This window comes from Equus quagga, chromosome 14, assembly GCF_021613505.1.
Source record: "Equus quagga isolate Etosha38 chromosome 14, UCLA_HA_Equagga_1.0, whole genome shotgun sequence".
Classification (NCBI taxonomy): domain Eukaryota; kingdom Metazoa; phylum Chordata; class Mammalia; order Perissodactyla; family Equidae; genus Equus; species Equus quagga.
In genome coordinates this window covers 7,805,031-7,821,409 of record NC_060280.1, presented here as the reverse complement: position 1 = coordinate 7,821,409, position 16,379 = coordinate 7,805,031, and positions in this window count along the sequence as shown.

Below are 16,379 nucleotides of genomic sequence, written 5' to 3'. Positions count from 1 at the left end.
ATAGACAATTGGAAGATACAATAAGCAATTTCTTTCCTTTTCTGCATTTCAATGAGTAAATAAAGTAAATATAAAAAGGTACCATCTATGCATGATTTACTAGCATAAAATTGCTAGTGTGATCCAGTTCTTCCGTCTGTCACTACAGCTGTGAGTGATCCAAGAATGTTCCTGTAATTTCTTTCTCCAGCCTCTTCGCATCATTTGGTTACAATCAGTCAATAAGTGGCCAGACTGACTTCAGTGAGTAACACTGAAACAGACAATGAAATGAACAAGAATCAGTTAACTGTTCAGTGGCTGATGAAATGAACAATGACACTTAAGCTAATATCCTGATGTCCCGCTGCTGATAAAAGATGGAACAATTTTCTCTATAGCTCTTAAAGAGGATGACAGCAAATAATACATCCTCAGCTTCTTAGAAATGAATACACATTATGAATTTCAGATAATTCTACCTGTGGATGCCCTGAGTACATAGGCTAAATGTACTGGTCATTCTCAAGTGTGTTCTAAGCTGACATTACCTTCATTCTAAGCCGTGGGGCAACACTCAGTTTTAGTAGCCTTCAAATGGGCAAGGTTCTCATCATCAGAAAGTAGTCTAAGGCATAACAGGATCTGGTCACTGCAATAGCTCTCTTGATATATCGCTTGTTTATGAACGACAAACAATATGTTAGAAGCAGTTCTTATTTTTGAAAAAGAAATCAATTTCAGACATGTGAGTTACTTTGTGATGGGGAAAGCTCACTTTATCCTCCTAAATATCCATGTTAAATATGATAGGTAAAACATATTAAGTGAGATGATTGATGCAGAGAAAATGTAATTGCAACATTAAGTTTTTAAGAAAGCAATGCACATTTATGTCTAAAACTTCATTCCAAAATGATCGTTTTTATCTAGTGATAGATCCACATTAGAATAAGTACCTGTTCAGTTTTTACACAAACAGAATGTTGGATTTATTGCATTTAGGAGCCATGCAATTAGCAGCAGATATTGATCAACAGCAGGCAGAACAATAATCAATTCAATAATAATTGAGATAATTTGAAAAGGCTATGTTATAGATACCTTAATGTGTGAAAATTAACCAAATTAAATACAAAGTATGAATATTTGAATAAATTATTCTGTTTAAAATACAATTATAAGTAATCATAAGTGTTGAGAGTTCAGGAATTTAAAATCTCTGACAGAAAAATATGATTCCTTAAGTAATTATGTACCTGGATTTTAAGACTTTATCTTATAATAAGCAAAAATACTGTTTCACATTTGTAAACACATGTTAACAGCGCGCATTAAGAATCAAAGTTTAGAAAGTTGTCATTTTTTAAAAACCAAGAAATATTTTGTCTTCATAATAATTATTACTCTACTACCTAGAGTGATAGTTTTACATAGCATGATCTATAAGTAGTTTTTAATAATTCTAAATAAAAGAAAGAATAAAAAAAGAAAAAAGAACAGGGGCCGGCCGGGTGGTGTAGCAGTTAATTTCGCACGTTCCACTTTGGTGGCCCAGGGTTTGCCAGTTCCGATCCCAGGTGCGGACATGGCACCACATGGCAAGCCATGCTGTGGCAGGCATCCCATGTATAAAGTAGAGGAAGATGAGCACAGATGTTAGCTCAGGGCGAGTCTTCCTCAGCAAAAAGAGGAGGATTGGTAGCAGATGTTAGCTCAGGGCTAATCTTCCTCAAGAAAAAAAAAAAACAAAACTGACTAATGACATCTTGAAATGTTTGATTCATCTCACTTCACCCCCACCAAATATTGCTGGATAAGAATCAGATATTGGCTCTAAAGGTTGAGTATCTGTACTCAGATTCTAACCTGACCTTACGGTCCCTAGAGCACAATTTTAAAACTGTATGTATTTTAACTGCTGCAATGTTTCATATGTCATCATAATACAGTCCTAAGTTATAAATGGCACCAGGTATGAACAGTCCAAAATATGAGCAAAGTTTTTTTCTCATTAATAACAACGTTACGTATTCTGTTGGCTCATATTTGCAAATCACTGTCTCTTAAGAGTCATCTCCCTTGTAATCCAACTCTTTCTCATTGATTTAACCAAGCAATCCTGTCTTTTCTCAGTGCTATCTACTCGAGAATTTTTAAATATCAGTACAATCTAAGCATCACCTCCAGGCTAACTCGTTGGAATGGAACAGGGTAGCACAATTATTGCCACCTCCATCTTTGCTACATTTGGGATCATAGCAGGGTAATAGCATATCTATGTGACTGAGTATAATATTTAGAGAATTCATAGGGGCAACATTGCCATTTCGTGTCAAATTACCAATTGGCACCTGGTCTGTGCTAGCACTGTGCTGCGTGTCAAAAGCAAAGAGACTTCAAAGAACATTTAGCCTTCCAGGGAAAACAAATATCATTAATCTTTGTACAAAGCAACGTGCCCAAAATTACAGTCTCAATGTCAGAAAATTGTATTCAAATACTAAGAAGGCCTAAGGACCATTGAGTGGATGTCATTTAAGCTGACTCTCTGGGATTCATAGTATTTTACTAGAAGGAAGGAGAGTGTTAGAGATAAGGTGGTATCATTGAGTATGGTATTTCCATAAAAGATGTAGCAAATACAAAGGTAAAGAGGTGGGAATGCATTGTTTGCATGGTCTGCTCATAGACATACAACCATTACTACACAGTGACAACCAGAATACTGCCATCAGTCAACAGACACTTTTATCCATGGTGTCTATGTAACTCAGTTGGATTTTTCATTTGCTTTCACACATTTGAAACTGCACTATTTACTAAGCAGATGCTCTGCACAGTTGCCTTGACAACTGTACTTTTATAACCATTGAGCCATTACGACAAAAGTTCCTAAGCAAAGTGAAAAATTGCTATTCTTTTCAAAACATTGTTCAACTAATTAATCATAGCAATGTGATATTGCTGTGCAGTTTTAGCCACCTTCAATAATTAATGTGGGCTTTGTTTGTTTAATTGGTGTCAATTATCTTAACTAAAGTCAAGAGCATTGCTGAGGCTTCTAACGTTAGGGATCGAGTGAACTACATTTCCAGGGCTACATCAGTTTTCTGCATTGTCTGGCCAAGAAACACTCTCCTGACCTTTCTGAACATTGATCTGCGCAGTAGACCATGATCAAAAGATAACACAGTCAGAAAACGAATCATTGAGGCACTTTAACCAGAGCAGATAAGTGTTTCATCAAGTAATTCCAAATTTCTAGTAAAGTAAAGATGACGACTAACATGAACCCGTAAGACAAAAGAAAAATAAAGCTGAGCTAAACCTCATTAAGATGGTGAAAATCTTTCTGCTGCTCAGAGAGTGGAACAGGTGGTTAGCTCACACTTTTCTACTTTATCTTCATGTTTCTTCCTGACGTGATGATCAGAGGTTTCCTTCCTTTAAGTAGATATTTACATGAGTGAATTTGGCACGTAAAGACAACGAGCCTGGAGAATGCCAACAGAAGAGAGCGGGGTAATGGCAAAAGGGTCGACGGTCTTGACAGCTGCCGTCTGTGGAGAGTATAGATGCTCACCATCCCAGTACTGATGCCACCTCTGCCCTCAGTTCAGGGAATTAAATGCATTTTCATGGTTTGCAGTTATCCTGTATTTCAGATTTTTGTAGGAAGACTTGTGTTCTAGTCTTTGCCTTAAAATTTAGCAATGATGTAAATTTTGTGAAAAAAATCTCACTCTATCTTATTTCCTCCTTTTAAAATTTAATTAGTAACAACTTGCCTCCTTACTGAAACTGGTTTATTATAGGAATCCAGAAATACAATAGACTTTGAAATTGTTTAGTTGTATTTTATGTCAAAAATATATGTGCCAGTTTTTATTATGTATATGAAAGTCTTATTTTTTCTAGAAAGAGTTCTTCTTGGATTTTGAGGAATCCCAATGAAGAAACATGCAGACAAGTAAGATAGGAATCAAGTTAGCTGTTACCAAAATTGGGATAGAGAACCCAACTTGGACTTGAGTACAAAATGTGCATTTTGTAGTGTCTCTACTGAGTTAGAATCATTCTCCCATAGACGTACAGAACACCCGAAGAGTCTTCAGCCCCTCTGGAAGTGAAAGGCATCAGAGAGTGGGCTCAGCTCCTGGACAAGTGGAGAACGGGCTCAGCCTAAAGAAGGGCAGATCCCAAAGAGAGACCCAAAGAAAGGATGAAGCATATGTTTGCAATGAAAATTTTCTAAATGTTGTCTCAGGTAAGAAGAGTGAATGGGCAGAGAAAAGATAAAGATAAAAGTCCCCCCCCCTGCCAAGATTTCCAAAGGGTGGAAATCTCTTTTATGAAACAAGGTAGGGATGCAAGAGAACAGAAGAAATTTTACCCCCTAGATCCCTTACATTTTGTCATTTCTTATACTTTTAATTTTAACCCCCCCACTTCAGGTGAACTAGGGCTGTAGCAGGCCCCCACAGGGGAGCAGACAAGTAATGTACTAACGTAGTCCTGTTTTGACCTTTATGAAGCAGTCTGCTAAGACTGGCTGCTGTCCATGCCCCTCTGGAATACTCTCAAGAAGTCTACATCCAGAAGGCTCTGAAGTCGGTTAGAATAGTGAAACAACTCCAAAGTGAGGTCACATCTTTCATTCCCATAAACCACTAAAATATTTTTTAATCTTGCTTTAAACCACATCCAGGACTAAGAAGAAACTCTGGTGCAGCTCACTTTTTTATTCACTCATTTGTGCAATTGTGCATTGAATAATATATTGTTGAATAAATAACATGGACACCTATTATATATCAGCTCCTCTTATTGGTTCTATTTATATATCAATAAATAAAATAGACACATGCACACAAATCCTGTCCTTGAATAGTTTCATTGTAATAAAATAGGCAGACAATAATATAATGCATAAGATAGTACATATAGTTATTACCACTATGGCGAAAAGAGAGTAAGTGGTTCTGGATCACGGGGGTGGGGGTGAGGGTTACCTGGTTAAGTTTGGAGATCAGAGTAGGCGTTATAGAAAAGGTGATACCAGTGACTTAAAGGAGGTGAAGGAGTGGACTAGCATTCCAGGTGGAAAGGAAAAAAATGAGGGGTCTCAATATGATTTATCTTTGATTATTGAGGAATACATTCAAGGCCTTGTAAAACGTTAACCGAGAAGGCATTTGTTCAAATACAGACATATGAAATGCCTAACGTCACAGTATTCTTAAAAATCAATGTTCTGGTGTGTGGTATTGTTTTAGTGACTCTAGTTTACAAACTGCCTTTAGCAGCAGAACCCCTTCTTCATGTGAATCCCACGTGGCACCCTAGGATATAGAGCAGCTACACGCAGGGCTTCTGTGTTAAAGTGGGGATGGGAGGCCTCCCTCACAATTGGAGATCACGCAAAGAACACAGTGTGATTTTTCAAAATATTAAGCATCAATTACAAATAACATGGATTTACATATGTAAACGCAGAAGTGTTTTTTATAACACATAAAGTGAAAAAAATTGTACAGAACAATTTGTAGAGTAAGACCTTCTTTAAAAAAAGCATAGTGTATTATGTGGGTGTGTACACAGGGAAAAAAATCAGGAAGAATAGCCATCAACAATGGTTACCTCAGGGAAGTGAGCCACAGAATGAAAAACAAAAATATCTATACTGTTGTGGCTAGTTACGATGAATTTGTTTTATTTTGTACTTAATATGTATTATTAAAAGAAAGAAATCACTGCTCAATATTGTCACGCGATAACTTGAAAATAGATATTTATTCAAATGCTTTTCAATTTAAGTCAAACTCAAATAGTGAAAGCAACAGGATCATTAGATACCACTGTGGAATTCTATGCAGACCCCAGGCATGAGTTTCACCTGCCAAAATAACCCCATCTGCACAGTGTTATCCATCACTCAGACTCAGTATAGAGACTGTTAGAGCAGATGGTGGTTCCTAAAATCAATCATAATCCACCATTCATGGGAGGAAGCCTCTCTCTAAGAATTATGTGGACACTTTCAATTTGTACTGCACATGCCACCCAACATCTGCCAGATAACAATTCTCTTCTCTGCCAATTTAGGATGAAGTTACTAACCACAACTTTGTTCCCTAATAGAATAGTTGTGTTAAATACACACAAGGCAGAAGTGACTCAGTTATTGAACAGGTTTTCCAACTGTATTTTCAATGACAATTTCACCTTAAAATCACACGCTTTCTATGAAACAGGAGTTAGAGAGACAAAACCTTCATCCTCCCTGAATAGAAGTGCAGAAGGGTGGAAAAAAGACTGTTGATTCCACATCTTCAAACCACAGAATATTAGGAAAACAAAAACCAGAAAAGACAGGGAAACTGATATCTGTGACTTCCAATAATGTAATACTTTAGTAATGTCAAAGGCACTGTGATAGTTCATTTTATGTGTCAACTTGACTGGGCCATGGGGTGCCCAAATATCTGCTTAAATATTGTTCTAATCTGTCTGAGGGTGTTTCTGGATGAGATTAACATTTGCTTCGGTAGACTTAGTAAAGAAGATTGCTTGCCAATGTGGGTGAGCATCATCCACTTTGTTGAAGTCCTGAACAGAACAAAATGCTACGTGGGGCAGAATTCTTTTTCTCTGCCTGCCTATCTTTGAGCTGGGACATCAATCTTCTGCTTTCAGACTCAGACTCGAGCTGGAACTACACCGTCAGCGATCCTGGGTCTCCAGCTTGCCCACTGCACATGTTGGGACTTCTCAGCTTCCATAATCACGTGAGCCAATTCCTTATTTTATACATGTATATAAATTTCTATGTATTTCCTATTGGTTCTGTTTCTCTGAATAACCCTGACTAATACAGGCATTTTTCTAAAATAAAAAATGCTTATAAATAGAAGGTATAAAATTTTCTTCTCATTCTCCACTCTGTAAGCCACTGGCCTAGACTGGGAAAGAGACTTGCTGAGCCCTCTCTCCGGCCTCCTCGCTGAGCGTTCTGCAGTTCCTAAGAACCATTTTAGTCCACGGATGAAGACAAGATATGGCTCCTCCTTTATAACTTGCCATAACCTTTGTAGACTTTGCAGGAAATGATAAATATTTATCAGGATATAGCACAATAAGCCCAACATCCATAGAAGAGCCACATTTATAAGAGAAACTCTCTTACCATTGCTCCAGTCGTTGTGGTGGTTGTTGTTCACTACCTTCTCTCCTATCCCCCACGAGAATCTGCTCCTGATTTAGTCTTTGTAACCTCTTTAGGATGTCAACAACAGTTCTCGGTTAAATTTCTATATAGGCAGATTAAAACCTAAACTAACGGGAAATAACACTGCGTATGGAATGTCAAGTTTGCATCACTCTAAGTAGAAGATAGTCATGATAAGAGAGTCTCTAGAAAATAAGTTACCAGAAAAATAGGTTTCCATTTCTTCTTATACTTGAAGCTGGTCTTGAAAAGGGAGACAGATAATTAAATAAGACTTTTACTGGTTCTTTGAGAAGATATGCAAAATTGACAAACACTTAGCCTGACTCTCTAAGAAAAAAAGAGAGAAGGCTCAAACAAATAAAATTAGAAATGAAAGAGGAGAAATTACAACAGATACCACAGAAATATAAAGGATTATAAGAGAATACCATGAAAAACTATATAGCAACAAAGTGGACAATCTAGAAGAAACAGATAAATTCTAAGACTCATACAACTTCCCAAAACTGAATCAAGAAGAAACAGAGAATCTGAATAGCCCAATCACAAGTAAAGAGATTGAAACAGGTAGCTTAGTGGGAAACTACTTCCCCTCACAAGGTTACCCACTCAAAGCTAACAGCCAACATCACAATTAATAGTAAAACACGGTATATTTTTCCTCAAGACTGACTTGATTTCTACTATTTCTACTTCTCCTTTTCCTTTAATGCATGGATCCTGCTAAACCTTATAAATCCGTTACAATATAAAGTGGGGAATGAATAAAGAGCTCACCTGAGGGATGTTCACCCTCTGTGGCTCCTGGGCGAGTACAGAGGACTGTGGTTCAGCTGAGGGGACAGAAAGAAGACAGGGGTCCTGAGATTTAGCTGTCTTACAGCTCTTAGATTCACCTCCTCAAATCTCAGCACCCCAGTTGGGGATCATCCTCCCCATAGGCACAGGGCCCTCTGGGCATTGAAAAGGCACAAGAAGGATCCTGGACAGGCAGCAACAGCTGTCTTTGTGTGATTCTGAAACGACCATGGAGCTGAAATCTGCAGTTTTTTACTGAGTGAACATAAACTTTACTCGATTGATTTAACAATAACGCATGCGTCCTTCTGAATAACAGAAAGAAATAAAAACAACCGATTAGTTGAATTAAAGTACGCCAACGACAAGACAGTATTCCTTCATTAAAGTTAACTTAGCAGAAAAATACTCAGTATGCATCATTTATCTATTTTTCTCAGTAATATTATTTAACCCCTGGTCTACACAATCCACGGAAAACCTAGTAAAAGAGATGGGATGATTTAAAGCAGGAATTTTTAATTGTTCATTTCAGCTGGGAAGTATTTCTCAAAAGGCCCTTTTGATAGATGCTTTTGGTAACTTACCTGTGAGAGAGTGAACTGTCACAAACTGCGTTTCCCTGGACAAGTCACTGAAGTTTTCAGGCCCAATGTCTTTAAATCTTCCAAAAGGGTTAGAAGTAGGTGACCTTGGAAAACTCTTCACAGATCATCATTCTTGGATCCTGTGACATCAGGATAACGTCACTAATGTCACATGTGGTGGTGGACATGTGTGACAGCAGCGCATCTGTAAATAGCGGGGGCCATTTAAGGGGACTGGAGACAGAACTTCCTCCCTCTGCCTGGTTGTCCCTTACCCCCAGACCTTGCCCTCACGGCTCTCCAACAAAGCAGCCTTTCCTGAGCAGCCTGTCCCTGGGCCACCCCAGCTCACCTGTACTTCCCAGGGACGGCCCAAATGCCCCACTGTCACACAGTGTGGTGGCTCCTGAAGGTGGCATCATCATCAAGTCTGGTTCATCCTGGGCAGGAGGATCAAGACCTGCTTCTGATCTTGCAAATCTAGCATCTGCTCCTTTCTGGGCTCTTGTCTCTCCTCTGAAGCTCTGGAGAGAGGTCTAAGGTCAGAGGGGCGCTCTCTTCCAGGTAATACTCCCTCACAGAGGCCCCCTGCTTCCCGCCTCACAAGGGCTGGTTTGTTTCAAGGCAACTGGGACACGGATCTGAGAAATAAATTCATCTTAGGGGCAAAAAGCCTGACTCTTGGAATTCATTATAACGTTAGACTTCAAGGACAGAAAGCCTGACAATGCAGAGGGGGCCAGGCACCTCTGTCTGACCCAAGGGACCTGAAGAGACACTAGAAATCCCAGGATACATGTGACACACGGTGGGATTCCATCCACGTCCTTTCCTTTACATCCCTGGGGACGCAGGGACAGGCCATGTTCCTAAGTGCTGTGAAGGCTGTAATGCCAGTCTTGGGCAGGTGTGACATCAGACAAAGCCTGAGACTGAAGCGAAGCACACCTGCCCTCGAATCCAAATTCCCTGGCTGGGAGCTCCTGACTCGAGCACATCGGGCCACCGACCCGAGCCTCGGTTTCTGGTGAAGTGGTTGTCAGGGTACATTAAACTATCCAGTAAAAAAACAAAGCGTCCTCTAACTATAACAGCAGTTGTCACTTACTTAAGGCTTTCTACCTAGCACTTGTCTAAAATAGTGATCTATGTTTCCAAACGCCGCCGTGAAACAATCATTATTAATATTTTTAGATGAGAACCCTGACTCTCGCCCAGGTTCCTTCTGTCGCCCCTGCTTACAGGTGACAGAGCTGGCACTGACCGGGCCTGTAGTGCTCCAGAGCTCGGGCTCCACCGCAGACCCACGGTCACCGTCCGCCTGATAAACGCACTCCTCCCTCCCGCACCCACCGCCGCCGACACGGGCTTCTCTCCGGTCGGGCTGCAGGCGGGCTGGTCACACGATCCTCGGGCACCCCGGACCGCCCCGAACACCTGCGCCCCGGGAGCCCGAGGGCCGGGGTCTCCCCCATCGGCCTTACCCGCTCTGACGGCCCGCCCGGGTTTATACACCGCCGCGGGGGGCGACGAGGTCCCAGACACTTCCTGCTCCCATCCCCAAGCACAGGCACACCCTTCCCAGCTAGTCCCTCGCCCTAGGCGCGCACCCTGCATTTTCCGAGCACACCCCAAAGTTCCCCAACGGTTCTCTGGAGTCCTGAGAAGACGAACGAGGAGGATACGGCTGCACATGCGCAGAAGGAGCGTGGCATCCCCTTCCCAGAGTCCAGGCGGTGAACCTCACCTATTTAAAACTACATTTCCCATAGGCCTCCGCGTCTACATTTCAAGTCACTCTTGGCCTTTCCGCGAAAGCGGGAGGACGGTGTTCTTAAATCTCTCCTGCCCAGGGTCCTCCGAGCCCGAAGAGGTTAAGGGTTAAGCCTGAACTCTGCTGTCAAATGCAAAGGGTAGTCCGCTATTGGCTCCCGATTAAAATAGCATTTTTTTTCATAAGTCATTTGGAGGTAATTAGGGAAATTTGAATACGGATTGGATATGGAAAATATTAAAATATTACTTAGATGGTGTGAAAAAAATTTGGAATTATGTAGGAAAATTGACTTTGTAAAAAGAAAAGAACATGACGACTGAAGTAGTTAAATTATATAGCTGTAAAATTATAATTTTACAATTTTTCAACCTGGGACCTCCACCCTGTTCCTTTACAGCCACCGGACCCACCTACCCCTGAGCCCCATCCTGGCGCGCCTGGGGCCCAGTGTGCAGATTCTACTGAGGGTCTGCACAGGTGCTCCAGGGGTGGATGTTTATAGGAAATCTGTTGGGTTTTATACATTAACATTGCTTCTTGCTGAATTCTCTTATTGTTTCATAAATTTTTGTGTTAAATATCTTGGATTTCCATGCACATAACAACAAGTTTGCTTGCTTTTTGCTGACGTTTATAATTCTTTGTCATTCTTTAGAAAATTACAGATAAAAGCACAAGAATGCTGGTTAAACTATATTAAATCAATCATAATAGACTTTAACATAAAGATCACGAAGGAGAGAAAGTGGTCACAACATATGTCATTTAACAAACATTTATTGAAAACTGACTGTACAATCGACATGATTCTAGGTGCTGGGATAGCAACATCAAATAAAAGAGAGTAAATTCCCTACCCCCATGGAGTTTGTGATCAGGGTTGTTGTGGGGCCTATTAGTCAGGGTCCCCTCAAGAAACAGGTGTGAGTTGTCAAGAAACCATGGGACACTTGAGGAGAGTCTAATAAATAGGGCTCTAAAAATGTGGGTAGGGTTAGTGAAGCATCCTGTAACTAGTGTTGGTAGAGAGTTATCACCACCCCCAGGGCTGTAGTGAGAGTAGGTAACATTATCAGAACTTAGCACAAAAGGCCACCCTTATGAGAGCTGTGGTCTTAGGAAGAGAAACATTGTGAATGCCCATTACATGGCTCAGCACAGAGAGCCAAAGGAATAAATACCCAACACCTCACTTGTTCTCTTCCCTCTGATATCCTATCCTCCGTTAAGCATTTATAAACTCCATTCAATACCTATTCTTAGAATTCCATCCACATATGTCTCTTCTAGACCTTTTTGTCACCAATTTTCCAGTCTTATTCTTGTTTAGCCCCCTACTACCTGTCAACTCACTGAGCTACTGGACATAAATCAGTATAAATCGAAACTCAAGTACATGTCAGTTCTTCACAAAGTGAACTAAATATACCTCCTTAAACTCTACCCACTGGGAAGATTTTTTTCACCACACGTTTCAGAACCACCCCTAAGTGAGACTGTAATTGTAGCAGCCATAATTTCCAATGATGCCACCATACACTGTAAACCCAGTTTGAAGGAGAGTGGATGGGTATGTGGCCACAGGTCTCCCTTGGGGACTTTTGGGGAATGTTTAATTGTATATTCTTGTGACCAAGTTATGAGGAATTTTGTCAAAGGGACCCCGCCTTCCCTTTAGTCAAAGCCTCCTGTCTATAAAGTAGAATATATCAAGGATTTAGAAAGAGAATCTGAATCCCTGTTGTGGTGATTTGTGTTCGTTTTCTGCCCAAAGATCCAGAATTTCACATGTATATAGATATATATCTCAAGAAGCAGCTTAGGAGAATACCCATCTATTTCATTTCAATGAACTTCATGATCAAAGAGCCACCACCACCGATCCCTTCATGTCACCACAAAAGATGGCTGCACATGAGAAACACTCTAAGAGTTTTAAAAAACATTTGTCAGTATCCCATTAGAGAAAACACATATTTCATTGGTATGAAATGCAACATGGGCTGCTCCTGAGTCCACAGGGAGTATACTCATATTGATTAATTTGAGCCTATCCAAACATAATTCATCCTTCCTAATCTAATATGGTAAGGATCCACCCCCTTATGTGCTACCTAGTTTCTGCTTTATTGGGCAAGATCTTGAGTTCCTTTTGTGTTTTTGGTTTTTTAATTTCTGGATTTCTTGCAATTTTACTCTGAACATAGCTGGTTTTTTATTCCCATTATAGGCCTGGAGCCAGTAAGGAAGTTTGGACAGGGCCTGAGGATAGTGTGTATCTCCTTCAGGGGTAACTTATACTAGGATCACCCCTTAGGATTTGGAGAGAGAGAGAAGTGAGAGAGACACTGTCAGAATTCAGTTACTCTTCACTTCTTTTTCTAAGCTCCTCAAAGCAGTGACTTTTAGTATACCTTAAAGGCCTTAAAATTGCAGAGAGTGTGGCAGGTACAACAAACTTGAACTGTCTAATAAGCCTCAAAGCTGTGCAGAGGCAAGTGTACACCTGCCAGGCAAAGTGCACAGAGTATGGAATATCTGTTCTGACCAAGTAGTAGTATGTGTTTGACCATATCCTTCTCCTCTGATAATAACTTTGGGCTTCCTAGATGCTCGGTAAATCCATGTAAGTGAAGGAATACAATTTCTTCACCTTAATCTTGACCTCACACTGAGTCCATCCTAGCAGTAACTGGGGGAGGTGTACTTACCTGGCATTCACCCTCATATGGGTAGTGATCATTTTATAAAATATTGAGGAACATAATGTCCCTCTTGAAGATATTCTTGTATTCAAACCTTATCTGAGTGAGTAATTGAGGCAATCTATTAAGAGCCCCAGTATATTAGATCACTTTTCAAACTGTTCAGACACCTCCATCTGGGAACTGTTTCTCTCTATGCCTGTCAATATTAGATTAGTTTTATCTTTTTAGGGTTTCATGCAAAAGGAATCATACAGTGTATTTTTGTGTGGCTTTTTTTTCACTCAGGATAATGATTTTGAGATTCATCCTATAGTTGAATACCAGCAATGAAGGAACAGCCTCACACAGGGAGAAACAACTGCTTATGAAATCAAGGGAGACTCATTGTGCCCAATGAGTTCAGCCAAATCTGAATCCAAATACATGTAATCATTCCAATTTCCAGGTTCCTAGATTTTCCCAGTAAATGTCCCAAATCTCATCTAATACACCTCCTCAAATTGTGGATGTAATAGTTATTGTAATTTTTTGAAGAAATAATGTCCAAAACTTCCCAAAGTTGATGAAACAATGCTAATTTACACATCCAAGAAGCTTACTGAACTCCAAGTAGGATAAATACAAAGATATAGTTTTACCTAGACACATCATAGTCAAACTGTTGGAAGCCACACACAAAGAGAAAATCTTAAAAGAAGAAAGAGAAAAACAACTGAACATGTACAGGAGAGCATCAACATAAATAATATCTAACTGCTCATCAGAGAAAATAGACCCTACAAGGCAGAGAAATGGCATATTCAAAATACTGAAAGAAAAAATGGTAACGAAGAATTTTTTTATCCAGCAAGACTATCTACTAATTATAAAGGTAAAATAAGGACATTCTTAAATTTAAAAAGACTGGAAGAATTTCTTGATATCAGAAGTAAATTGTGAGAAATACTAAAGGAAATTCTTTGGGCTGGAAGAAAATGACATCAGACAGTACCTCGAATCAGCTGGAAGAAATTAAGAGAGCCAGAAGTAATAAATTTCTGGGTTTTAAAAAAAAGAATCTATAAATCTATTTTCTCATTTCTTCTGTTAAATTCTTTAAAAGACATGAGATTGTACAAAGAAATAATTGTAACATTGTAGTATTGGTTTTGTAACATATATAGATATAATATATATAAAAATAATAGCACAAGAGGGGAAAGTAATAGAGTTACATTGGAGGAAACATTCTATATTTCATAGGAATTAAGTTAATATTCGTTTGAAATAGACCATAGTCAGTTAAAATGCATATTGGAATCCCTAGCACAGACACTAGGAAAATAGCTCAAAAATATTCAATAGAGGAATTAAAATGATATACTGAAAGATTTATTTCGCACAAAAGAAGTTAATAAAGGAAGGACAGAGAACAAAAATGCCTGAAGACATAGAAAACAAATAACAAAATGGCAAATGTAACTCTGATCCTATCAATAACTGCACTAAATGTGAATGGTCTAAAAAAACCAATTAGAAGACAGAGATTGGGAAAATGAATAATAAAGCAAGATCCAACTATATGTGATCTACAAAAGACACACTTAGATTCAAAGACAAACAGAAGTTGAAACTAGAAGGATGGAAAAGACACATCATACAAATAGTTACCAAAAGGTTGCTAGAGGGTTGTAGTAATACTGGACAATGTAGATTTTAAAACAAGAAATATCATTAGAAGCAAAGAGGGACATACCCAAATGACAAAATGTCAATACATCAGAAAGATATAAAAATTATCAATGCTTACAAATGTAACAACAGAGCTTCAAGATACGTGAAGTAAAACTTGACAGAAATGAAAGGAGAAAGAGACAATTCAACAACAATACTTGGAAATTTCAACTGCCTCCTGTCCATAATGGATTAAAAAGAGGAAAGACAATCAGCAAGGTTATAAAAGACTTGAACAGCACTATCAATCAAATTAAATTAAGTGACGTGTATAGATCACTGCACTCAATGACTACAAAATACACATTCTTTTCAATAGCACATGGAACATGCTCCAGGATAGACCATGTACTCAGCCATAAAATAAATTCAACAGATTTAGCAAGAATGAAATAATATAAAATATGTTCTCCAACCACAATGGAATGTGAGCTATCAAGAATGGAATATATCTGGGATATCCACAAACATTTGGAACTTAAATGACACCCATCTGAATAACACATGAGTCAAAGAATAAATTGGGAACAAAATTTGAAAGTACTTTGAAGTGAATGAAAATTTAAAAAATAGAATATCAAAGTCTATGGGATGTGCCTAAAGCAGTACTTAGAGAGAAATTTATAGTATTAAACACCTATAGTGGAAGAGAGGAAAGTCTCAAATCAATAATTTAAGTTCCTACCCAAAGAAAGGAAAGAAAGGAAAATAAACCAAACTGAAAACAAACAAAAGAAAGGAAATACAAAAGATTAGAACACGTGTCCGTGAAATACAAAACACAAAAATCAATAAAACCAGAAATTGGCTGTTTACCAGATAAAGTTGACAATCCCTTAGCTAGCATCCCCAAGGAAGAGAGAAGATAGAATTTACCAAAATTAGAAATTATAAAGGGCCACCCACAGAGAAATTAAAGGATTATAAGAGAATATTATGAACAACTTTATGCCACAAATTAGACAATTTATAAGATATTGGCAAATTCTTAGATCCAAATTTGCAAAACTGACTCAAAGAGAAATAGAAAATCTCCATAGATCTGTACCAAACAAGAAAATTAAATTAGTAATTAAAACCCTTTCAGGGAAGAAAAGCCCAGATTTGGATGACTCAACTGGTGAATTCCATTGACTATTAATGGAGAAAATAATCCCAATCTCCCACCATCTATTTCAGAAAATATCGAAGGAGAGAGCTGGTCTCACATCATTCTATTAGGCCAGAGTTACCTTGATTTCAATGGCAAGTGAAGACATCACATGCAAAGACAAGACCACTATCCCTCATGAATATAAATGAAAAATCCTGAACGATGTGTTAGTGAGTGATGTCACCAAGATGGGGCAGTAGGAGATCTTAGCCTCTGTCCTCCCAGAAAGATCAACAATTAGACTGCCACCTACCCATGGTCAAAAAGAGTTCTGGGAGAGCTCTAAAGCCCCCTTAAGAAACTTTAGCAACATAGCAGAACAAAAAATGTGAGAATAACCACACATAAAGAGAAAGAAGAACAGCTTCATTTTGCCTGCATCACCCCATCCTTTAAGCTGGCATTACTCAGTGCTAAGAGGGAACTCCTC